General features: G+C 37.6%; 1 protein-coding gene across 4 annotated transcripts in view; it reads right to left on the bottom strand.

Moving 5' to 3' along the window:
• AHCYL2 (adenosylhomocysteinase like 2) overlaps positions 1–23,692 on the bottom strand; it is a 172,627-nt gene that overhangs the window by 108,368 nt on the left and 40,567 nt on the right. The window contains exon 2 of one of the 4 annotated variants that reach the window (XM_029233043.1): positions 21,293–21,439. The exons of the other annotated variants lie outside the window; for them this stretch is intronic. The gene's annotated coding sequence lies outside the window, so the exon portion shown is untranslated. The remainder of the gene's footprint in view (positions 1–21,292; positions 21,440–23,692) is intronic. 4 annotated transcript variants of the gene reach the window in all.

Genomic DNA, 23,692 nt, shown 5'->3' with positions numbered 1-23,692 from the left:
TTAGCGCTTGCCTTTTAGCAAAAACTGAGATTAGAATTTAGAGACACGAATTTAGAGAGGCAGCAATTCTATAATGTCATAGCACAGACAGGAACAGAGAAGGCAAACTACAGGAGTAATTCAGGAATTAGGGGACTGATAGAGGATAAGAGTCAAGGGGGCTGAAGGTATTTACAGGTGACTAACTGAAACGATAAACCATTTGTAACTATCAGTATTTATAATTCAGTGCTTTAAAATACTTATATCCCCAAATGTAGCAGACTGAGAACTACTACATGACCATAGAACATCACTGAAATTGTCTGTAATGATCCACACTAGCCTGCCCATATCATGTGGCCCATGTGCCCCAGCACCAATACCACATGCCCCTTATCACAGCAAATTATTATTCATTAAAATGATGGTTTATTTTTTTGAAATCACTTTAGAATAATTTCATTATCTGAATGCTTCTGGCTTTTAAACTCACATGAAGAATCTTCTCCTAGGGACTTCCCTGGCGGTCCAGCGGTTAAAACTGCGCTTCCACTGCAGGGGGCACAGGTTCCATCCCTAGTTGGGGAACTAAGATCCCGCATGCCACTCAGCCAAAAAAAAGAAATCTTCTCTTATATATTCAATTATGTGCTAAAACATCCTTTAGAAAAGTCATTCTGGTATTTCGGATTTAAATTATCTAAACTATAGAAAAACAATAAAGCCAGAACAGATCAGATCCCAAACATGTGGATAAAGAATCATCTTCTATATATACCAAGTTGTGTACTTCTACACTATATGGTTGGTGATAATGGTGAACAGGTACAACACCCTCTTGACAAGTCATAACAGCATGAAAATACTCCTAAAAGCTGGGAAATTCTCATCTAGACTATCACCTCCATGGGATATGAAAACTTATTAGTGGATTTTTTTAATGTGTCTGAATATAAAGCAGCAGTCAGCAAACTATGGCCCACAGAAAAAATCTGGCACACTGCCTATCTTTGTATAGGTCTTTTTTTTGTTTGTTTGTTTGTTTTCTGTACGCGGGCCTCTTGCTGTTGCGGCCTCTCCCGTTGAGGAGCACAGGCTCCGGACGCACAGGTTCAGAGGCCATGGCTCACAGGCCCAGCCGCTGGGCGGCATGTGGGATCTTCCCAGACCGGGGCACAAACCCGTGTCCCCTGCATCAGCAGGAGGACTCTCAACCACTGCGCCACCAGGGAAGCCCTAAATTTTAAATTTTTAATTAATTAATTAATTTGTGGCTGTGTTGGGTCTTCATTGCTGCGCATGGGCTTTCTCTAGTTGCGGCAAGCAGGGGCTACGTTTTGTTGCAGTGCACAGCCTTCTAATTGCGGTGGCCTTTCCTGCTGCGGAGCACGGGCTCCAGGCACGCAGCCTTCAGCAGTTGTGGCATGCGGGTTTCAGTAGTTGTGGCTCGCGGGCTCTAGAGCGCAGGCTCAGCAGTTGTGGCGCACGGGCTCAGCTGCTCCGTGGCATGTGGGATCCTCCTGGACGAGGGATCAAACTCGTCTCCCCTGCATTGGCAGGCAGATTCCTATCCACTGCGCTTACCTTTGTATAGGTCTTTAAGAATGATTTCTACATTTTAAAATATTTTTTTTAATCTTAAATTAATATATCATGGCACATGGAAATTACATGACATTTAAACTTTAGATTTCAGAAATAAAGTTTTATTGGAACATAGCCACATTCGTTTACACGTTGTATATGGCTACTTTTGTGCTACAACAGCAGAGCTGAGTAGTTGCAACAAGAATGTGTGGCCTGAGAAGCCTAAAATACTTACTGTCTGACACCTTACAAAGTTTGCTGACCCATAACCCCCTCAAAAGTCTTATTTTATTGTATAATTCGGTGATGACAGTGAGTTATTTCCAAATGGGCATAAGAGCCTGAACCAACAGCAATTTGGAAAATGATGACCTTAGTCGATTAGAGTTAACAAAGCTTAACTAGTTTAATAGGTAAATGAGTCCTAATTAAATCGGTAGAATGGCAGGTATCAAACATACTATTGCATATGTGCCACTTAAAAGAATTTATCTCTTTGGTTTAGTTCTTATAAGCCCTTACCCTGCTTTTCTTCAATTATCCCCCAAGCAGCCTTTTGTAAGAACTCTCCGAATCTCCCCTAGGAGTTTTAGGGAAAGCCACATAAAGGTATAGTATTTTGTCACTGCAACCCTACCTAGCTGTTATATTTCCATGTTTCAGGAAAACAAAACAAAACAAAAAAGCGTATCGTCATGAAATGTCAGCTGAATTATGACCAGTAGATGGAGACAGTTTCTCACCAAACTAGAGAAGCAAATTTTTTTTTCAAGTTGTAGTGGAAATTTAAACTACCTTTAGATCCTTACCTTGAAATATTTAGTTAACTAGATGGGACAAAGTGATTTTTTCCTAGTTCAGCACTAAAACCAGACTAACTCATATTTCTTAAATCAGATTTCATTAAGGGATCAGAAATAGAAAGGCTGGTTGTTGAACACTCCATTCCCTATAGAATATGAACCTACTTTATCGACCAGAATCCAAAATCTTTTTCTCTAGCTAATAAAAAAGGAATATTTTCCAATCATTTACTCTCAGCGAGGTTAGCATCTTTCCTCTCAAATCAAACCTCAGGCACTCTTTTGTACTACTCTCAAGCTGCTTCTTTACATAAATTGGGAATAACTTGCTATTCAGCAGGTAGTAATTTGATAAACAGCTCCAAATCAGCTTATCAAATACTATTTACCTTCACTAACAAAAAATACCCTTCTCAAAGATTTTTCTCATTTTATAGACAAGAAAAAAAAAGTTTATTTTATATACTGCAAATTGTGTATAAACACCTGTGTAAAACCACAGGAACAGAATTGTGGTTCTAATTATTGGGTCACTAGTCCAGAGTTACAAGGCAATTTTTCTAGCAGTAGACAGGAGTAAGGAAGCTGGTTCTATTAGGCATCAAGCAAAAGCATTGTAATCTCAGGCACTCAGTACCTAGTATCAGCTCTAAACCACCTAGTATCAGAAGGTTCTGAAATTTTCATTTTACCTTTCAGGTTATGTGGAATATAGGTATAAGCACCTTAACCTTTCTATTTTAACAAATCCCAGGCATTTACTCTCTATCAATTTCATGGATCACCCTAGGAAGCCAAAATATTTAAATCTAATAAAAGTCAACATGGCACCAGAAAATTTTATCTTTCTTCCCTGGATGTTTCTGATCTTTTGATCAAGTACCTAAACTGGAAGGAAGGTCTGTGGTTGATGGTATATTAAGGGGTCCAATGGTTCTTCACTGGCTCCTTTATGTAGCCTCTCCTCTACTCCTCCTATTAGTTCCTTGATTACCTTCAACCAAATATCTGTTTTGAGAAATCTTAAGATTCCCCCAAAATAAGAATCTTGTACTAACCACATTTCCAAGTCTCCAATCAGTTTCTTTAAGTAACTGGAGGTAAAGGTGGGAGCAACAGAGCCAAGAGGCTGGCATAAGGTACTAAGATTCCAGGGTCTAAAATTACCTATATATTTATCCAATATATATAGCAAATAAAGACAACAGTTCAAATGCAGAGAACCTTTAGAAAAACTGACTAATCTATTTTCATCCTGACTTTGGCCAAATTACCTAAATCGATGCCTTTAACTTCATGTATGTTCATATAAACCCCCAGCAATACCAGCAACTGCTGGGAGAATAAAGGATTGAACAGCCTTCCAGGGATGCCTGTCGTTTCTCTGGCCATTCACTGCCTTCACCTTAAGACAATAAATAAGCATAATTCTATAATTGTTTTTACTAAACATTCATACATTTACTTACTGTGTGCCTACTATTTGTTGATTGTTGTGTTTTAATTTTCTTCTCTATATAATGGAAAAGTTCATGAGTCAGCTCACTAACAAAGGTCTGGAGAAATACCAAATAATGCCTAGATGGGGACTCAATTCTATAGTCCATACAATTGGTCCCCCTACTGCCTATTTTTCTGCTTTCAGAATCTAGGCTTCTTTTCAATATGCTATTGAGGACCATTCCCTGAGCTTAAACTAGTTGCAGTTTACTGTTCTCAACCGAGGGACATAGACCAACTCATATGTAACATTTTTAAAGCTGCTGCTCTGTGGTGGACATCCCTCATAAAACCTTTATCACAATAAATTTAGTTAAATCCTTTAAAACCAGATTGTTCTAGCTTCACAGAAAAAGTCTGACTGCTCAGCTTCAATTCCCTAGAGAGAAGGGAGAGGCTCTACTCTATTATGAAACCAGCTTGCCTAATAAAATTCCCTTTCAGAGAAAGAGGTCAAGGAGAATAACTGCTGTGCTATTTTTCAATTCTTCCTTCCAAGAAATTACTGTGATTGACAGATGCTATTTCTTTGAGTTCCAGTGGCCTACTGCCAAGATTAACTAATTGTTCCTTAGTTAAAAGAATGATACCAATCCACCAAGCTACACAACTCTCCATAACCATAATACATAATACTTTACATTTGTAAAAGTTTTATAATTTTCAAAGCTTACACATACATACTCTCTCTCTCTCTCTCTCTCATTCTCTCTCAACACCCCACTGGGGATGTAGAACAGATATTATCCTATTTTAAACACTGGGAAAATGTAACAAAGGCAATATATCACTTGTCCAGTGTTAGGTGCTGGATCTAAATGTTGGATCTAATATGTTGTTTTCCTATAGTCCTGCAATTCCTACACATTACATATCTCTGCTATCTCTTTAGTATGTCTACTAATCTTATTATCTGCCCCAACTTATTGAAGCATTTACTAACAGAAGACAGCATGTTCAGTCATGTTAGTGTAGTACAGATTCGTGTGGTGTAGTAGAAAAAGTGGTCTTTGGAGACTAAGATGGGTTCAAAGTATTGCCACTTAAGATATATGACTTAGGGTAAATTGATAACTAGCCTTAATTTCTTTATCTGTAAAATTGGCATACCATCTACCTCACAAAACTCTAAGTGAAATTAAATGAGTTAACACATGTTAAGCACCTGATACATAAAAGGAACTCAAATGTTAACTCCCTTCACTGGAACAGTCCTAAACAGATCACCAGCCCTTGAGAGAGTCTAACTTATCTGATTTCAGCAACATCTAAAAATTAAGGGATGAGGATTAGGGAGATTGGAACATTAACACTTTCTTGGCACTTCCCTCAGACATGGGGTTTTTTGGCTGTCAGTCTAATGAGCAGCTTTTAGAGATGCAGTTAAACCAATTAAGAAAAACAGAAAAAGGCAAATGTGTCCAAATAAATAACATTTATCATGGGTACACAAAGTAATTGTTCTACCAAGTAAACATATATTTGGATGGCAGCTAGAAAACACCATTCAGCCTCCCAATAAAGAGCTGAATTAATGTTACGTTTCCTACAAAATAACTGGTTGATCCATACACAAAGAAATAATATGAACATTAATCTAAATAATCCTTCTCCACTACGACCAAATAAGCCAAATGGGATGAAGCACTTTTCACAACCAATAAATGAATAATCACATTGACTATGAAATAAGTTCCTAAAAGTGAATTGACAGTTTCTCAAATGAATTTCTTAGTTTAGAACAAATCACATCTGAGTCTTATTCTCAATACAACACATAAATTCATAATAAACCATCTCTTTCCCTGAATTTACTATATTTTGATAGTTAAAAAATAACTCCAATAAATATTTCAAAGACTTCAACATGTTAAGCCCCTCACATATAAGAACCCATATTTGTTGTTGCTGTTTTTATTGTTTTTGTTTGAAAAAAGTTGGATGTGTGTTGGGTTCCCTCAGATAAATTTTATTCTGTGGTCATAATCACTTCGTGGTTTCTACTAGAACTTATTCAAGGCCATACTCAGACACTGATATTAGTTGAAGGGGTATAAATATATTTGCAAATAACTTTTATGTGCTTCAAAAATATTTCTTTTCTCTCAGATATAGGAAATCAGTAACATATTACTTATTAAAATAAGTTTAGCATTGTTATTCTTGGTTTCCTTTTCTAAAACTTCCTTTTCCTCAACCATTAAAACTGAGCTTCTGGGCTTCCCTGGTGGCGCAGTGGTTGAGAGTCCAGCTGCTGATGCAGGGGACGTGGGTTCATGCCCCAGTCCGGGAGGATCCCACATGCCGCAGAGCGGCTGGGCCTGTGAGCCATGGCCACTGAGCCTGCGCGTCCGGAGCCTGTGCTCCGCAATGGGAGAGGCCACAATAGTGAGAGGCCCGCGTACCGCAAAAACAAAAAAACAAAAAAAACAACTGAGCTTCCCAAACAAAAGTTTCAAAGATAGAAAGAAAAGAACGCTACTAGATGTCTCTGCTGTATCAATTTGAAGAAAGGTGGTTAAGCAATATGCTTCAAAGGTAATGTTTCTCCAACATGTTAGATCAGATGAACTCAATAAAAATACACAGAACATTCCATCCAAAAGCAGCAGAATACACAATCTTTTCTCAAGTACACAAGGAACATTCTATAGGACAGATCACATGCTAAGCCACAAAGCAAGTCTCAGCAAATTTAAGACTGAAATCACATCAAGATCTTTCTGACACACTATGAGACTAGGAATCAACTGCAAGAAAACAAACTGCAAAAGACACAGATACTTGGAGACTAAACAATATGCTACTAAACAACCAATGGGGGACTTCCCTGGTGGCACAGTGGATAAGAATCTGCCTGCCAATGCAGGGGACATGAGTTCGATCCCTGGTCCGGGAAGATCCCACATGCCATGGAACAACTAAGCCCGTGTGCCACAACTACTAAGCCTGTGCTCTAGAGCCCACGAGCCACAACTACTGAGCCCGTGTGCCACGACAACTGAAGCCCATGTGTCTACAGCCCATGCTATGCAACAAGAGAAGCCACCGCAATGAGAAGCCTGCACACTGCAACGAAGGGTAGCCCCTGCTCGCCGCAACTAGAGAAAGCCCATGCACAGCAACAAAGAACTGATGCAGCCAAAAGTGAAAAACAAACAAAGAAACAAAAACAACCAATGGGTCATTGGAGAAATCAAAGAAGAAATCAAAAAAACAAAACAAAACTGGAGGCAAATGAAAACAATTGAAAATCTATAAGATACAGAAAAATAAGTTCTAAGAGGGACGTATATAGCAAGAGAAGCCTACCTTAGGAAACAAGAAAAATCTCAAATAAACAACTTCAACCTTTCACCTAAAACAACTAGAAAAAGAAAAATAGGGAGTTCCCTGGTGGCCTAGTGGTTAGGATTCCAGGCTTTCACTGACATGGCCCCGGGTTCAATCCCTAATCAGAGAAACAGATCCTGCAAGTCGCACAGCCAAAAAAAGAAAAAAGAAAGAAGGAACAATGAACAAAAACCATAGTTAGTAGAAGGAAAGAAATCAAAAAGCTCAGAGCAGAAATAAATGAAATAGAGGCTAAAAAAAAACCAATAGATAAGACAGGAATAAAGACACAGACCTACTAGAGAATGGACTTGAGGATATAGGGAGGGGGAAGGGTAAGCTGTGACAAAGCGAGAGAATGGCATGGACATATATATACTACCAAACGTAAAATAGATAGCTAGTGGGAAGCAGCCGCATAGCACAGGGAGATCAGCTAGGTACTTTGTGACCACCTAGAGGGGTGGGATAGGGAGGGTGGGAGGGTGACCCTAGAGGGAGGAGATATGGGGATATATGTATATGTATAGCTGATTCACTTTGTTATAAAGCAGAAACTAACACACCATTGTAAAGCAATTATACTCCAATAAAGATGTAAAAAAAAAAAAAAAGCCAATAGAAAAGATCAGTGAAACTAAGAGCTGGTTCTTTGAAAAGATAAACAAATTGATAAAACTTTAGCCAGACTCACCAGGAAAAAAAAGAAAGCCCAAATAAATCAGAAATAAAAAAGAAGTTACAACCAACACTACAGAAATACAAAAGGGATTACTATGAACAATTATACACCAATAAAATGAACAACCTAGAGGAAATGGACAAATTTCTAGAAATGTACACTCTCCCAAGACTGAATCAAGGAAGAAACAGAAAACATGAACAGACTAATTACCACTAATGACACTGAATCAGTAATTTAAAAAAACCTCACAAAAAACAAAAGTCCAGGACCAGACAGTTTCACAGGTAAATTCTACCAAACATTTAGAGAAGAGTTAACACTATCCTTCTCAAATTATTCCCAAAAATTGTAGAGGAAGGAATGCTTCTGAACTCATTCTACAAGACCAGCATACCCTGATACCAAAACCAGACAAAGATATCACAAAAAAAGAAAATTACAGGCCAATATGATGAGCATAGATGCGAAAATCCTCAACAAAATATTAGCAAAACAAATTCAACAATACTTTAAAAGGATCATACACCATGAAAAAAAAAAAAAGGTAATGTTTCTCAATCTAGAAGTCAAGCTGTAAAGCTGTGGGGACTTCCCTGGTGTTCCAGTGGTTAAGAATCTGCTTTCCAATGCAGGGGACGCACGTTCAATCCCTGGTCGGGGAACTAGGATCCCACATGCCTTGGGGAATCTAAGCCCACGTGCTGCAACTACGGAGCACACACGCCACAACTAGAAAGCCCGTGCACCGCAACTACTGAGCCTGCATGCCACAACTAGAGAGAGAAGCCCATGTGCTGCAACAAAGAGCCCACACGCCACAACGAAAGATCCTGCATGCCGCAACAAAGACCCCATGTGCCACAACTAAGACCTGATGCAGCCAAAAAATAAAATAAAATAAATAAATAAATAAATATTTAAAAAAGTTGTAAAGCTGTGATCCAGATAACTTATTTGTAATAATACTTAATACTTTTATAAATAAATTAAGTTCAAAGTTTTCTCGATTAATGCCACTTTCATTCTCATATTACATTCAATTTACTTTATTGAGTGGGAGAGAAAGAACTGACATACAGCCAGTCAGCCAGGAATTTTGCACAACCAGTGGACTCAATTATACATGTTACAGCCTTAGTTGTGACAATTACAGATTATTATAGTGCCTGTGAGTTATTTTCTTTTTCTCATGCATAAATGCATAGTAATGATGGAAGCAAGGAGAGATGAAGAAACTAGGACAACTGCCTCTTCAGGGCTCAAGTAGCATGCTATGAACACGTTAGTAACCACACAAAACAAAATCACTTGCCCTAATCAAAGGGAAAGTGATGGCAAACAAATGTTACAAGTACTGTTCCCCCTAAAAATGTTTAAGATTTCCAAATTCTATGAATCTAATTGTTTTATAATAAAATAGAGGATAATAAGAATGTGTTCATACTTATTTGCTTTAATACCATCTATGAAATGATGACCTAGGGAAAAAAATTAAGATTGACTTTTCTAGGAATAAAGTTTCATTTTAAAAAAAAAACTGGCTTAGCCATAATTATTTATCATTAAAACATGACAGATTTTGTGACACTAAATGAATAATTTTACCATGAGCACCCTCCCATCCTGCAAAAGTCTGTGGTTAGGTCACTAAAGGTAATTTAACAACACAGGCTCTGGAGAAAGAGTACATGATTTGAATCCTGGCTCTAACATTCACTAGTTGTGTAACCTTGGGCAAGTTACTTAATCTCTGTGCTTCTATTACTTCATCTATAAAATAGGAAGATGATAATAATCCTACCTACTTAATAAGGTTGTGGTAATAAATTATACATATTCCACTTAAAAGCGCTCAGAATAGTGCCTACCATATGGTGGGTACTTAAAGTTAGTTTTGCATTACTGTCCTGCAAATTTTTTTTTAGGGTTTTGTAAAATAAATGGATAAACTCTGGGGAATGTATGCTTGATGATGATGTAAATGTTCTTTGGCATTTATATTAAGGGAGAAAAAAACGGGTTGCGGGTGGGAGAAGATGCTTTTAGATGTTATTTATCTTATAGCAAAGAAGTAAAAACAAAGATTCTGATTTATTCCTTTGAACAAAAATACAATGAAAAGACTCACTGGAAATAATGGGGTAAACAACTTCATGCCTTCTAACAAATAGCAATTAAATAACACTTACTTTTTAAAAACTTTTTCTTTCACATTCATTAGAATATTTTTCACTGTTGTATTATCTTTTCTCAGATCAAGCAGGGAAGCCATACTTGACACTGTTCCTCTGTCATGTCTCTACGATGAACTCATATTTTAAAATGCTGCTCAGAACATTCATTCATTCATTCATTTAACAAACATTTATTGAAAGGCATGTGTTAGGCACCAGGGACACAAAGATGAATAAGACATGTCCTCATCTTCAAGCTTAGTCTATTAGAAGAACAAACATGTAAAATTACTAGGTAAGGAATAATGTACAATGATAACAGCAATGGATTGAAGCATATTAAAAAATGTTTAAATCTAAGCATTCATAATGATACCAAAAACAAAGCAAAACAAAAAGCCCTAACCAGTCACCATTGGCGAATGCTAGCGAACCAATTCATTATTCTGAAAATTGATGAATCGAAAGAAAGAATCAAGCATTCATCCTGATTTTCTTATATGAACTATACCACTGGGTAATCACATAGTAGATAAGGGAGAGTTTCTCTTTATAGAAGTATTCCATCTAATAAATGAAGAATAACAGATTAGAATATCACTATTTTGCAGCTCTTAATGATTTAATGGATCTAAGCAAAGATCATTAATAGCTACTGACATCACAAAAAGAGAGTCAGTACCTCCGGATAGAAGTACTTACCACTCTTGAAGAAGTCTGAGCAAACTTCTAAATTTAAGTACCAATTTAAAGGAAATTCAGAAGGGAAAGGAACATGCTAAAAGGCACCACAGAGATATTATCAGCAAAATTCAGACTCAAGGAAACTCTACAAGACAAATGACTCAGTTTCTACATGAAAAATTATGATAGAATAAAAGAGAAAGAAAGAGATGGACAGTCTTAAAAGATAAATCAACCAACTGTACTGTACAAATTTATTTGCATCCCAATTCAAACACACTAGAAAAAATATATATGCATGTATGACACAACTGGGGAAACGCAAACACTCACCGGGTTTTGATGCTATTAAATCATTATTGTTAAATTTTTAAGTGTAAGAATGGAATTATGGTTATTTATTCAAAGCCCTTATCTTTTAGAGATGTATATGGGTATGTTTGTAGATGATATTATAAAATGTCTAGAATTTGCATCCAATAATCTAAGGAGGAGGCTGGAGTGAGTAGGGGTAGTACTAGGTGGGTGATGGCGTACATATTTGACATTGTCTACTATGAAAAACATTAAAAAGAAACAGTAAAGATCAAAATAACACGAGAAAGAGAGGCTGACTGTATGTAAAGCACTTAGGCTATACATCACAAGTACTACTTATAATTATTATAAAGCTTAAGGATTGGATTAGATGACCTCTCAGGTACTTTTCAATTCTGAAAAGTCTAAAATGTTATGACTAGATTATTTTTAAAGGTCTTTTTTTTTTTTTCTTTTTTGCAGTACTCGGGCCTCTCACTGTTGTGGCCTCTCCCGTTGCGGAGCACAGGCTCCGGACGCGCAGGCCCAGCGGCCACGGCTCACGGGCCCAGCCGCTCCATGGCATGTGGGATCTTCCCGGACCAGGGCACGAACCCGCAATCGGCAGGCGGACTCTCAACCACTGCGCCACCAGGGAAGCCTCTTTTAAAGGTCATTTTTATCTCTCAAATTCTTTGGTTCTTCCCCAGGGATACGGCTCAATTTTCTTCTCCCACTGGTTAACAATATCACACAAAAACACTGAACAACAATACTTTTAAAAAGCACATGAACTGGAACTGACTCCCAGTTCAATGCTTGGAGGTTTTGGCTATCCCATCCACCTCAGCTCTGGAGTCTGGCTGTTATACTGCTTAAATGCTAGGTTAAACAGCCAGTACTGGTTAAACACATGGAAAATTTTGCTTTATCCAATGGTGATAACTCCTATGCTTCTTTTATCTTACACATAAACAGTTTGGGAAGAGTGGTCCAGAACCCCATGGAGATAGTGAGGCACTTTCAGGAGGTGCCTGAGATCAAGAGTATTTTTGTGGTAATACTAAGATGATATTTTCCTTTTTTACTCTCATCTTGTAAGTGTACAGCGGCGGGGTCTTCCAGAGGATACATGATGTGTGGAAATACACCAGACCAAATGCAAAAGCAGATATAAAATTCAAGCTGTTTTTTAATGAAGTCAGATATCAAAGAGATTTGCAAAAATATAAAACAATGCCTTTTTTCCCACTAAATGTTTTCTTGTTTTGGAAAATATATTCTTTTTTTTTTTTTTTCAGCCGTGCCACATGGCACCAGGGATTAACCCCCTGCAGTAGAAGCATGGAGTCTTAACCACTGGACTGCCAGGGAAGTCTTCTTCATGAAAATGTTATTTATGTTAACATGTAATGGGCTGATTATTTTTCAAATAAAATATATGTTTTAATTTCTCAGTTTTAAATAAATAGTAACATGATGTATTTATTATTGTTATATTAAATAAATAAATTTAAATTCTCAGCTTCAATTCCTAATATAGTAAATCGTGATGGATATAACCCTTTTACACAAAAGCTCTTTGGGATCCTCACATTTTAAGAGTACCATATGACCCAGCAATACCACTACTGGGCATATACCCTGAGAAAACCATAATTCAAAAAGAGACATGTACCACAATGTTCATTGCAGCACTATTTACAATAGCCAGGACATGGAAGCACCCTAAGTGCCCATCGACAGATGAATGGATAAAGAAGATGTGGCACATATACACAATGGAATATTACTCAGCCATAAGAAACAAAATTGAGTTATTTGTAGTGAGGGGAATGGACCTAGAGTCTGTCATACAGAATGAAGTAAGTCAGAAAGAGAAAAACAAATACTGTATGCTAACACATATATATGGAATATAAAAAAAAAAAAAAAGGTTCTGAAGAACCTAGGGTCAGGACAGGAATAAAGACGAAGATGTAGAGAATGGACTTGAGGACACGGGGAGGAGGAAGGGTAAGCTGGGACAAAGTGAGAGAGTAGCACTGACACATATACACTACCAAATGTAAAATAGCTAGCTAGTGGGAAGCAGCTGCATGGCACAGGGAGATCAGCTCCATGCTTTGTGACCACCTAGAGGGGTGGGATAAGGAGGGTGGGAGGGAGATGCAAGAGGGAAGGGATATGGGGATATATGTATACATATAACTGATTCACTTTGTTATACAGCAGAAACTAATACAACATTGTAAAGCAATTATACTCCAATAAAGATGTTTTTTTAAAAAAAAGAGTATAAAGCACTCCTGAGACCAAAAAGTTTGAGAACTACTGCACTAGAATACATAGAACTCTAATTATGTCTGTCACTACATCACCTTACATTCCATTTTATGCTGCATAGCCTCAGTTCTCTCATTTCCACCCTACAAAGGACACTGCTCTGAAACTAGTTGGTTTGATATACCTAAAATTTAAGATTTATGGGGGGGAGGTGTCCTGGTTTAAAGAGAGAGAGGATTACTGCTCACAATTATAAAAAGATATGAAGAATCCTAAGAATCACTTGGATTCTACAAGGTCAGGAAGAACATTTCCCTTTGGAGGGAGATTAGCACTTAGTCCAAGAACCTAAACTCTTTCTTTTGTAGTCTTTTTTCCTTTTCATTAAGACTTGCCAAAGTTAGAGTCCTCAATCCCAGTTCCCTGACACCATGGGAAGACTTTGGCAAAACAATGCTTACTGCTCAGGTTAGGAAAGCTGGTCATCTCAGGACACAGAGAGCTGTTCATTTCCTTGCCTTGTGGATTCTCCATTAGGAACTCTATGCGCTGATCTCTGCCCAATTCTTCTAACAAAAACCTGAAGTTTAATTCAGTTTAACAAAGCTGGGTGAGCTCTTGAAGAAATGACTCAAGGAAACCACGGATGGGAAAGAAAGAAAAGAATGCAGCCTTAAACATAGCTGATGTTAGCTGTAAATACATACAGACATACAATACATGCATGAGGAAGGCTATATACATAAATATATCAGGGAGGACACAGATAGGAGAGAAAGAAAAGACGGTAGCCCTAAACAGCTGATGCTGGCTATAAATACATACTTACAAACATACGTATAAATGCAAATACCTAGAGTTGGCTGTCCCATCCTCTCACTAACCCTTGAGCAGCACTGGACTCCTTGAAATCATGTCTTCTAATCTTTTATACTCCAAGGCATTTTAACTGGATTTCACCTTTATAAAAATATTGTGGAAGAAATCTGAAATTTGTCCACTTTCCTTGAGCTATAATTCTCTGAATTGATACAATAAAAACTGCACTACTCCAATTTGAAGAAGAAAAAAAATACCAAAACACTCCAGAAACTAATGATTTGAATTTTCTTTTCTTTTTTTTTTGGTCGTGCTGCACAGCTTGTGGGATCTTAGTTCCCCAACCAGGGAATGAACTCAGGCCCTCGGCAGTGAAAGCATGGAGTCCTAACCATTGGATCACCAGGGAACTCCCTGAAATTTCTATTTCATGATATACTTTCCTGCTATGAAAAAAATTTTCTTTAAAAAATTTTTTTCATTCCCACTCTTTTTCAATTAATCAACAATTGCATATTGAACACAGAGGGGGGAAAAAAAAAGCAAGAGTTAAAGTGATAACCTAGAATCCTATCCTCATCCTCAGAGAGGTGAGAATCACACTGCTACAGAACATGTCTCCATACAGATATTCCAAGCTTTTTCTATCCCAACTAGAGGTTGAATTTTCCTATTCCTCACTTTTGTCAGATGACCCTACTTCCTCTTTGAGAAGACTGGTAAGCTCTCTCATCTTAACTTCAGATTCACTCTCTACTCAAAATCAACCCCAACCCCTTATTTTTCTTTCCTTTATTACGTCCACATACAGAATTCATGTCCTTATCAATTTCCTTAAACTATTCAACTAGAACACAGTCTTCCTACCGCAGGAAATCTTGAAAATAAATTAGTTATAATAAAATAGTATTCAAATTAAATAATTCATTAACTAGGCTAGAGGACAGTGCTTCTTTTTTTTTTTAATGACTCCACTGTGGAAAGGTTTAAAGATATTTAAATGGTTTTAATATTTGGATCTCTGTTTTGTTTTTTAAAGCCTCAGGATGTCTCTTTATTCTATTTGTGGGAGGTTTCTTCCCTGAGGTCACAAGATCAAATTAGACCAGATTAGTAGACTGGTTTTAAAGTAAAAAATGACCACCTGATGCTATTTGGAAGCTAATATGAAACAAGATAGTGATATGAATTCAGGTCTCAGGGCCTGTAGTACAAGAAGTATTGCTCTATTCATAAAATCACAGAACATAATAAATATTTTTGTTTTAAAGATAACCAGTGAATGCTACTAGAATCAAAGCAAAAGGAATTACCTAAAAAACACCTGAAATATAAAACTTTAGTCTCCCGAAATGTTTGAGAAGAAGGTGAAGTTTAACCCAAGTCTGGAAAATTCTAATCGCTACCTTATCTTTGACAAATATACCTGCTTGGTTTATGTATTTATCACAGAACATTTTAAGTACACTAAAAAGTATAGAAAATAGGGGACTTCTATTTCCAGCCAATATGGGGTAACATGTAAAGGATTTACGTACCTGCCTCAAAAAACAAAAGAACAGACAAAATATATGAAACAACGGTTTGGAAGACACTGCTCATCAGACTATGAATGAAGGACAGTGATGCCCAAGAGACAGGAAACAAGCGAGGTGAGTTCTATGAATACCTCAACTTACTGCCTTGAGACTGTTTTCAGGGCATAGGTCAGGGAGCAGGAACCCAGATAGAACCCAGCAGACTTAGTTGAGGAGATGGAGCTGAGACTTGGCAGGACAGAGTGCTGGAGAAGAGAGGGCTGTACAGAGAGAACACTCTGGAGACAGGTGTTCAGTATACCCTCAATGCAATCCCTATCAAACTACCACTGGCATTTTTCACAGAACTAGAACAAAAAATTTCGCAATTTGTATGGAAACACAAAAGACCCCGAATAGCCAAAGCAATCTTGAGAACAAGAAAAGGAGCTGGAGGAATCAGGCTCCCTGACTTCAGACTATACTACAAAGCTACAGTAATCAAGACAGTATGGTACTGGCACAAAAACAGAAAGATAGATCAATGGAACAGGATAGAAAGCCCAGAGATAAACCCACGCACATATGGACACCTTATCTTTGATAAAGGTGGCAGGAATGTACAGTGGAGAAAGGACAGCCTCTTCAATAAATGGTGCTGGGAAAACTGGACAGGTACATGTAAAAGTATGAGATTAGATCACTCCCTAACACCATACACAAAAATAAGCTCAAAATGGATTAAAGACCTAAATGTAAGGCCAGAAACTATAAAACTCTTAGAGGAAAACATAGGCAGAACACTCTATGACATAAATCACAGCAAGATCCTTTCTGACCCGCCTCCTAGAGTAATGGAAATAAAAACAAAAATAAACAAGTGGGACCTAATGAAACTTCAAAGCTTTTGCACAGCAAAGGAAACCATATTCAAGACCAAAAGACAACCCTCAGAATGGGAGAAAATATTTGCAAATGAAGCAAATGACAAAGGATTAATCTCCAAAATTTACAAGCAGCTCATGCAGCTCAATAACAAAAAAACAAACAACCCAATCCAAAAATGGGCAGAAGACCTAAATAGACATTTCTCCAAAGAAGATATACAGAATGCCAACAAACACATGAAAGAATGCTCAACATCATTAATCATTAGAGAAATGCAAATCAAAACTACAATGAGATATCATCTCACACCAGTCAGAATGGCCATCATCAAAAAATCTAGAAACAATAAATGCTGGAGAGGGTGTGGAGAAAAGGGAACACTCTTGCACTGCTGGTGGGAATGTGAATTGGTTCAGCCACTATGGAGAACAGTATGGAGGTTCCTTAAAAAACTACAAATAGAACTACCATATGACCCAGCAATCCCACTACTGGGCATATACCCTGAGAAAACCAAAATTCAAAAAGAGTCATGTACCAAAATGTTCATTGCAGCTCTATTTACAATAGCCCGGAGATGGAAACAACCTAAGCGCCCATCATCGGATGAATGGATAAAGAAAATGTGGCACATATATACAGTGGAATATTACTCAGCCTTAAAAAGAAATGAAATTGAGCTATTTGTAATGAGATGGATAGACCTAGAGTCTGTCATACAGAGTGAAGTAAGTCAGAAAGAAAAAGACAAATACCGTATGCTAACACATATATATGGAATTTAAGGGGAAAAAAATGTCATGAAGAACCTAGGGGTAAGACAGGAATAAAGACGCAGACCTACTGGAGAACGGACTTGAGGATATGGGGAGGGGGAGGGGTGAGCTTTGACAGGGCGAGAGAGAGTCATGGACATATACACACTAACAAACGTAGTAAGGTAGATAGCTAGGGGGAAGCAGCCGCAAGGCACAGGGATATTAGCTCGGTGCTTTGTGACAGCCTGGAGGGGTGGGATAGGGAGAGTGGGAGGGAGGGAGACGCAAGAGGGAAGACATATGGGAACATATGTATATGTATAACTGATTCACTTTGTTATAAAGCAGAAACTAACACACCATTGTAAAGCAATTTTACCCCAATAAAGATGTTTAAAAAAAAAAAAAAAGAATTCAGCAGAGGGGCTTCCCTGGTAGCGCAGTGGTTGAGAGTCCGCCTGCCGATGCAGGGGACACGGGTTTGTGCCCCGGTCCGGGAACATCCCACATGCCACGGAGCGGCTAGGCCCGTGAGCCATGGCCGCTGAGCCTGTGTGTCCGGAGCCTGTGCTCCACAACGGGAGAGGCCACAACAGTGAGAGGCCTGCGTACCGCAAAAAAAAAAGAATTCAGCAGAGTACTGATCAGTGAATGCATGTAAGGAACCATTCAAAGGAGTTAGAGGGAACACTAACTGGCACTCAAACAGAATAGGAATAATGCCTGTTCCCACGAACCAGAATGGAAAACCCCATAATTTACAGAGCACTGGGTAGAGTATTCAGAAGGGTCTTGGAGAAATAATTACCCTAGATGGAAAACTGCTCTGGCTCCACCTAACAAATCTTAAACGCAAGACCAGGAAGGGTCAAACTGTATCAATAACTTAACTGTGATACAAAACAAAGAAAAAGAAAAAGACTCAGTATCCAACAAGGTAAAACTCTGGAAAAATGTCTGGAATCTAAGCAAGTTTACCAGACATGTAAAGAATCAGGAAGATATGACCCATAAAAGGAGAAAAATCAGTCAGCTGAAACCAACACAGAATTGACACAAATGTTAGAATTAGCAGACAAGGGGATTAAAATAGCTATTATACGTGTATTCTATATTCAAAAAACTATGTAGAAATATGTAGAATATTTCTTTAAGGAGAAAGACTATACCAGATGAAAATCTCAATCTGCACAAAGGAATGAAGGGTACCAAAAAGAATAACTACATGAGTACTTATATAAGGTTTTTTCTTATTATTTAAACTCTTTCTGAGATAGCTTACTGTTGATATGAAATGGCATGGGGTTCATAATAAAAGGAGAAAATGTATGACAAAAATAGCACAAAGGCTGAAAGGAAAGAAAGGGGAGTATTTCTTCTATTGTCTAAGAACTATTGTAAACTTTTTTTTTTTTAGTTTATTGTAAACTTTTTATACTGTAGGTGAGGTGGTATAACATCATTTAAAGGCAAACTGTGATAAGTTGAAGATGTATACTACAAGTCAGATTTAAAGCAGCCATTAAAACAAAACAAAACAAAAAGTAGCCAACAAAGGAATAAAAGAGAATGATAAAAAATAATTAATCCAAGATAAGACAGAAAGAAAGAAAAAACTGGAACTACAACAGATGGGACAAATAGAAAACAAATAGCAAGATGGTAGGTTTAAATCTAACCATATCAAAAATCACTTTAAATATAAATGGTTCAAAAAAGTCAACTGAAAAACAGACTGTCAAATGAATTAGCAAAGCAAATCTCAGCTATATGCTATATACACTTATTAGAATGGCTAAAAATAAAGACTTGTGATACCAAATGTTGACAAGGATGTGGAGGAATTCAAAATCTCCTATACTGCCAGTAAGATTGAAGAATGGCAAAACCACTTTGCAAAACAGTTTGGCAGTTTCTTAAACATACACTTATACGATCCAACTATTAACACTCCTAGATATTTAACAAAGAGGAATGAAAGCATATGTCTACAAACACTTCTACAGAAATGTTCATAGAAGCATTATTTATAATAGCCCCAAGCTGGAAATAACCTAAATGTCTGTCAATAGGTGAAAAACAAAGTGTGGTCTAGCCATAAAATGGAATACTACTAAGCAATGAAAAGGAACGAGCCTTTGACCACTAACAATATGAATGAATCTCAACATAATGATGCTTAGTAAATGAAGCATAATGTCCCCCACCCTCAAAAAAGAGCATATACTGAATGATTGCATTTATATAAACTTCTAGAAAATGCAAACTCATCTATTGTAACATAAAACAGATCAGTGATTGCCTAGGGATGAGGTTAGGTGGTGGGAAGGGGCAGAAGACTTTAGGGGTGATGGATATATTCTTTATCTTAATTGTGATGACAGTTTCATGGTTGATTACCTACGTCAAAATTTTTCAAATTGTACACTTTAAGTATATGCAGTTTATTGTATGTCAATTATACTCCTATCAAACTTAAAAAAATTTCGTCTGTGCCTCTTTTCTATTGGGCAGATTTTTATTTATAATTTAATATGTTTAATGATTATAGGTTTATTCAGGTTTTCATTCCTTCCTGAGTCAGTTTTGGTAAGTTAGTTTTATTTCTAATTTCTATTATTATTTCTTCTTTGACCTATGAGTTACTTAGAGCATGCTTTTAAATTTCCAAATAAAATTATTTTGATCATCGTTTGGTTTAATTTCAATCTTAACTGAAATGAATAAGAGAACATAGTCTGCATAACACCATTCAGTGGTTTTGTTGAAACTTGCTTTATGAATTCAGTATGCATTCAATTTTTTAAAAACTACTTAAAAAGAAAGTATATTCTCATGTATTAGGTGTGGGGCTCTGTACAGCCCCACCAAATCAAACTTGTTAGTTGTCTGTTCAACTCTTCTCAAATTTTTTGTCTGTTTGATCATCAATTATTGAAAAAGATATTAAAATTTCCTGCTTTGTAGATTTATCTTTTTCTTATAATTGTATCTATATATTTTCTTCCTGTATTCTCTCTATATACTTTGTAGTCTATCTGTATTCTGTCTATATATATTTTGAGGCCATAGCATACTGATTTTGAATTATTATAGCTTCCTGGTTAATTATTCCATTTATATATTTTGTCATGATTTTTAACTATAATAATAATTTTTACCTTCAAGTTAATTTTGCCTACTATTACCCTGCTATACCAGCTTTCTTTTAGAATATGTTTTTCCATACCTTTACTTTCAATCTCTCTGATTCCTTACGTTTTATTAGGTATGCCTTTTATAAACTGCATAGAGCTAGATTATTTTCTATTCAATCTGACAATGTTCCAATTATCTATTACTGCATAAAAAAAAAACTACCCCCAAACAGTGGTAAACAATGATCATTTATTATTCTCATGATTCCGTGGGCCAGAAATTCTAGTAGGGCACAGCTGAGACAGCGCGTCTCTGATCCGCAACGTCTGGGACCTCAGATGGGATGGATGACTTGAATGGATGAAGATGGTTGGGATGTCTCAAGAGGAGCTATTTGTCTGGGACCTCAGTTCTTCTCTCCAGATGATGTTAGCTAGGGACGGACTGTCCAACATGGTTCCTTCACACTCACATAGCTGACAGTTAGTTGATACTGGCTGTTTGCTGGTAGCTCACTGGGGCTATCAACCAGGGCCTACGTGTGTCCTCTCCACTTGGCTTGGGCTTCTCACAGCATGATGGCTGGGTTCTGAGAGCAAGTATTCCAAGAGGCATACATAGGCAGAAGCTTCAGGACTTCTTATGACCTAGCCTCAGAAGTCCCATTCAATTGGCCAAGCAAGCCACTAAAGACAGCCCAGATTCAAGGGGAGGAGAGAAATAGACTTCACCTCTGAACGGCAAGAAGGGAAGAAATCGACAATGGCCACTTTGGAGACAAAGCTACCATAAACCACCCCCTGGCCCCAAAAAGTCCCTCCCACATGCAAAATACACTCACCCTCTCCTAAGACCTCCAAAAGTCTCATCTGATTATGGCATCAGCTTGATGTCCAGAATCTTGATATCTAATTCAGGTCCAGGTGTGATTGAGGTTCCTCAGATGCAGTTCCTCAGGTACAGCTACTGGAGTATAATTCCTCTTGATCTGAATAAAGAGACAAATTATCTGCTCCCACACACTCAACATACAAATGTACAATAGTGAGACTGACTCAGGATAACCACAATAGACACTCTCATTCAAAATATGAAAAAAAGGGGGAAGCAACAGGAGACACATAGCAGGTTTTTTCCACAGCAATTCTGTAATTTAATCAGACAAGTATCACCAGTGTCTTGGTTACAGCTCAGCCCTACTCCCTGAGAGTGATTCTTCAAAACTCTTGGCTCCACCCTGAGTTATCCTTCCTTTTACATAAGAGTTGGTTAATAGTTGCAGGGGAGTAGCCTTCTCAGCCTGCTTCCTGCCTGTATATGGTTGGGAAGTCCAAAGGCCTATTTTTACTTTTAATTGTCTCTGTTCCTTTTGCTCCATGCTGAAGCTGCTGCAATTAGTACACACAATTTATTAAAAATCTTGCAGATTTCCTATGAATCTTATAGGAAGTTCATTCCAGTAGACAGAGCCATACCCACTTCCTCTCTTTCAATTTCTGTGTAAGCTACTGTAAGAAAACACCCTTAAAATCCTTAGAAGCCCTATTGTTTAACTAAGAGGGTCTAGGAGGTATTCCCTTAAGATCTTTAGACATCTTTTTATCTAGCTGAAAGGTTCTATGAGGCACTGCCTTAAATCTTTCCAAAGTCTTAACAAAGGGATTTACAGTTGCATTCTTGAGATCTTTACTTTGAGGTCATGTTTCATTGGCAGCATGTTGAATTTTATCTTTGCTCTGAAGCCATTTCTTTAGAAGTCATTGGCTACCTGGAGCAACTAGGGATGAGAAAAAGTTTTATTTCCTAACATAACAGATCCTGGGTTAGAAATATTTCCCCTCTAAGTTCTGCTTAAAAACTGACTAGTTCATTTCTTAGCTCATTCATCTCTGTATGTTTACCTTATCATAGGCAGATAGAAGTAGCTAAGTAACGCTTTTCAGCATTCTGCCTAGAAAACTCTTTAGATAAAGTGAATTCATTAGATACATTTTCTATCTTCCATGTTGCCACATGTGACAGTGTTAACAAACGTTGTACCACCATCACCACATAACAAAGGTTCCCTTTTATCCAGCCTCCTGTAATACTTTTCTGTGTTTCAAGCCTTCACTAACAGTCTCCTCAAGGTCCCTCCAGCTTCTACCCACTGCCAAGTCCCAAAGCCAAGCCATATTTTAGGTTACAACAGCACCTCACATCCAGGTACCAAATTCTATTTCAATTATCTATTGCTATAAACAAACTACCCCAAAGCTTACTGGCATAAAACTACAACTATTTTATTATGCTCATAATTCTGGAGGTCAGGAATTCAGACAAGGTACAGTAGGGATGGTTTGTATCTGCTCCACATCTGGGGCCTCAGGTAGGGTGGCTCTAATGGCTGATGATGGCTAGATTGGGTCCGTATGGCTGGCGTCTGGGTTTTTCTCCATATGATGTCTACTGGGACTGGAATGTCCAAGATGATTCCTTCACTCACTCACATGGATGGCAGCTGATGCTGGCTGTTGGCTGGGAGCTCAGCTGGGCCTTTCCATCTGGCTTGGACTTTTCACACAGGACAGCTAGGTCCCCAGATTGAGTGTTCCATGGGAGAACATTCCAGAAAAGAATGTTCAAAAAGGCTAGATGGAAGCTGCAAAACTTCTCATGACCTAGCCTTGAAAGTCCCAGAATGTCACTTCTGGTACATTCTATTGGTCATACAAGTCACTAAAGCCAGCCCAGATTCAAGATGAATGGAAGAATAAACTCCACCGGTATGTGGGAGGATGGCACACATGTCAGCCATCTTGGAAACATGATATAACAGTCTTAACTGGTAAGTGTAATTCATTTACTTTAGTATGATTACTGATGCATTTGGATTTATTTCTACCATCTTTTACTGTGTTTTTTATTTATCCTATCTTTTCTACTATATTTATCACATTTTTGATCCCTGCTTTCTTTTACATTTACATTCTTCACTCTCTTATATCAATAAAAAGCAGCTCCTTTAAGGTCATGCCATTCAACTGTATCATCTCTTCCCTTCTTAGTTACTGCCATCTACTAAATTCCTCTCTCTCATTCTAGTCATCCTAAATTCCACCACTCACCTGGGTTTATTAGATAACAGGTAAGTGGAAGTTGTTGGGTGGGAATTCTGGAAAAGAGGTTTTTTTTTTTGCTTTTGCCCTACCTCCTTCTTTCTGGTTATAATTTAGAAGACATGCCTTGAGCTCCAACAGTC

This window comes from Monodon monoceros, unplaced genomic scaffold (genome assembly GCF_005190385.1).
Source record: "Monodon monoceros isolate NGI ecotype Baffin Bay Population unplaced genomic scaffold, NGI_Narwhal_1 Super_Scaffold_2, whole genome shotgun sequence".
Classification (NCBI taxonomy): domain Eukaryota; kingdom Metazoa; phylum Chordata; class Mammalia; order Artiodactyla; family Monodontidae; genus Monodon; species Monodon monoceros.
Note: the sequence above shows the minus strand (reverse complement) of the source record. Positions and strands in the feature narration are given on the sequence as shown.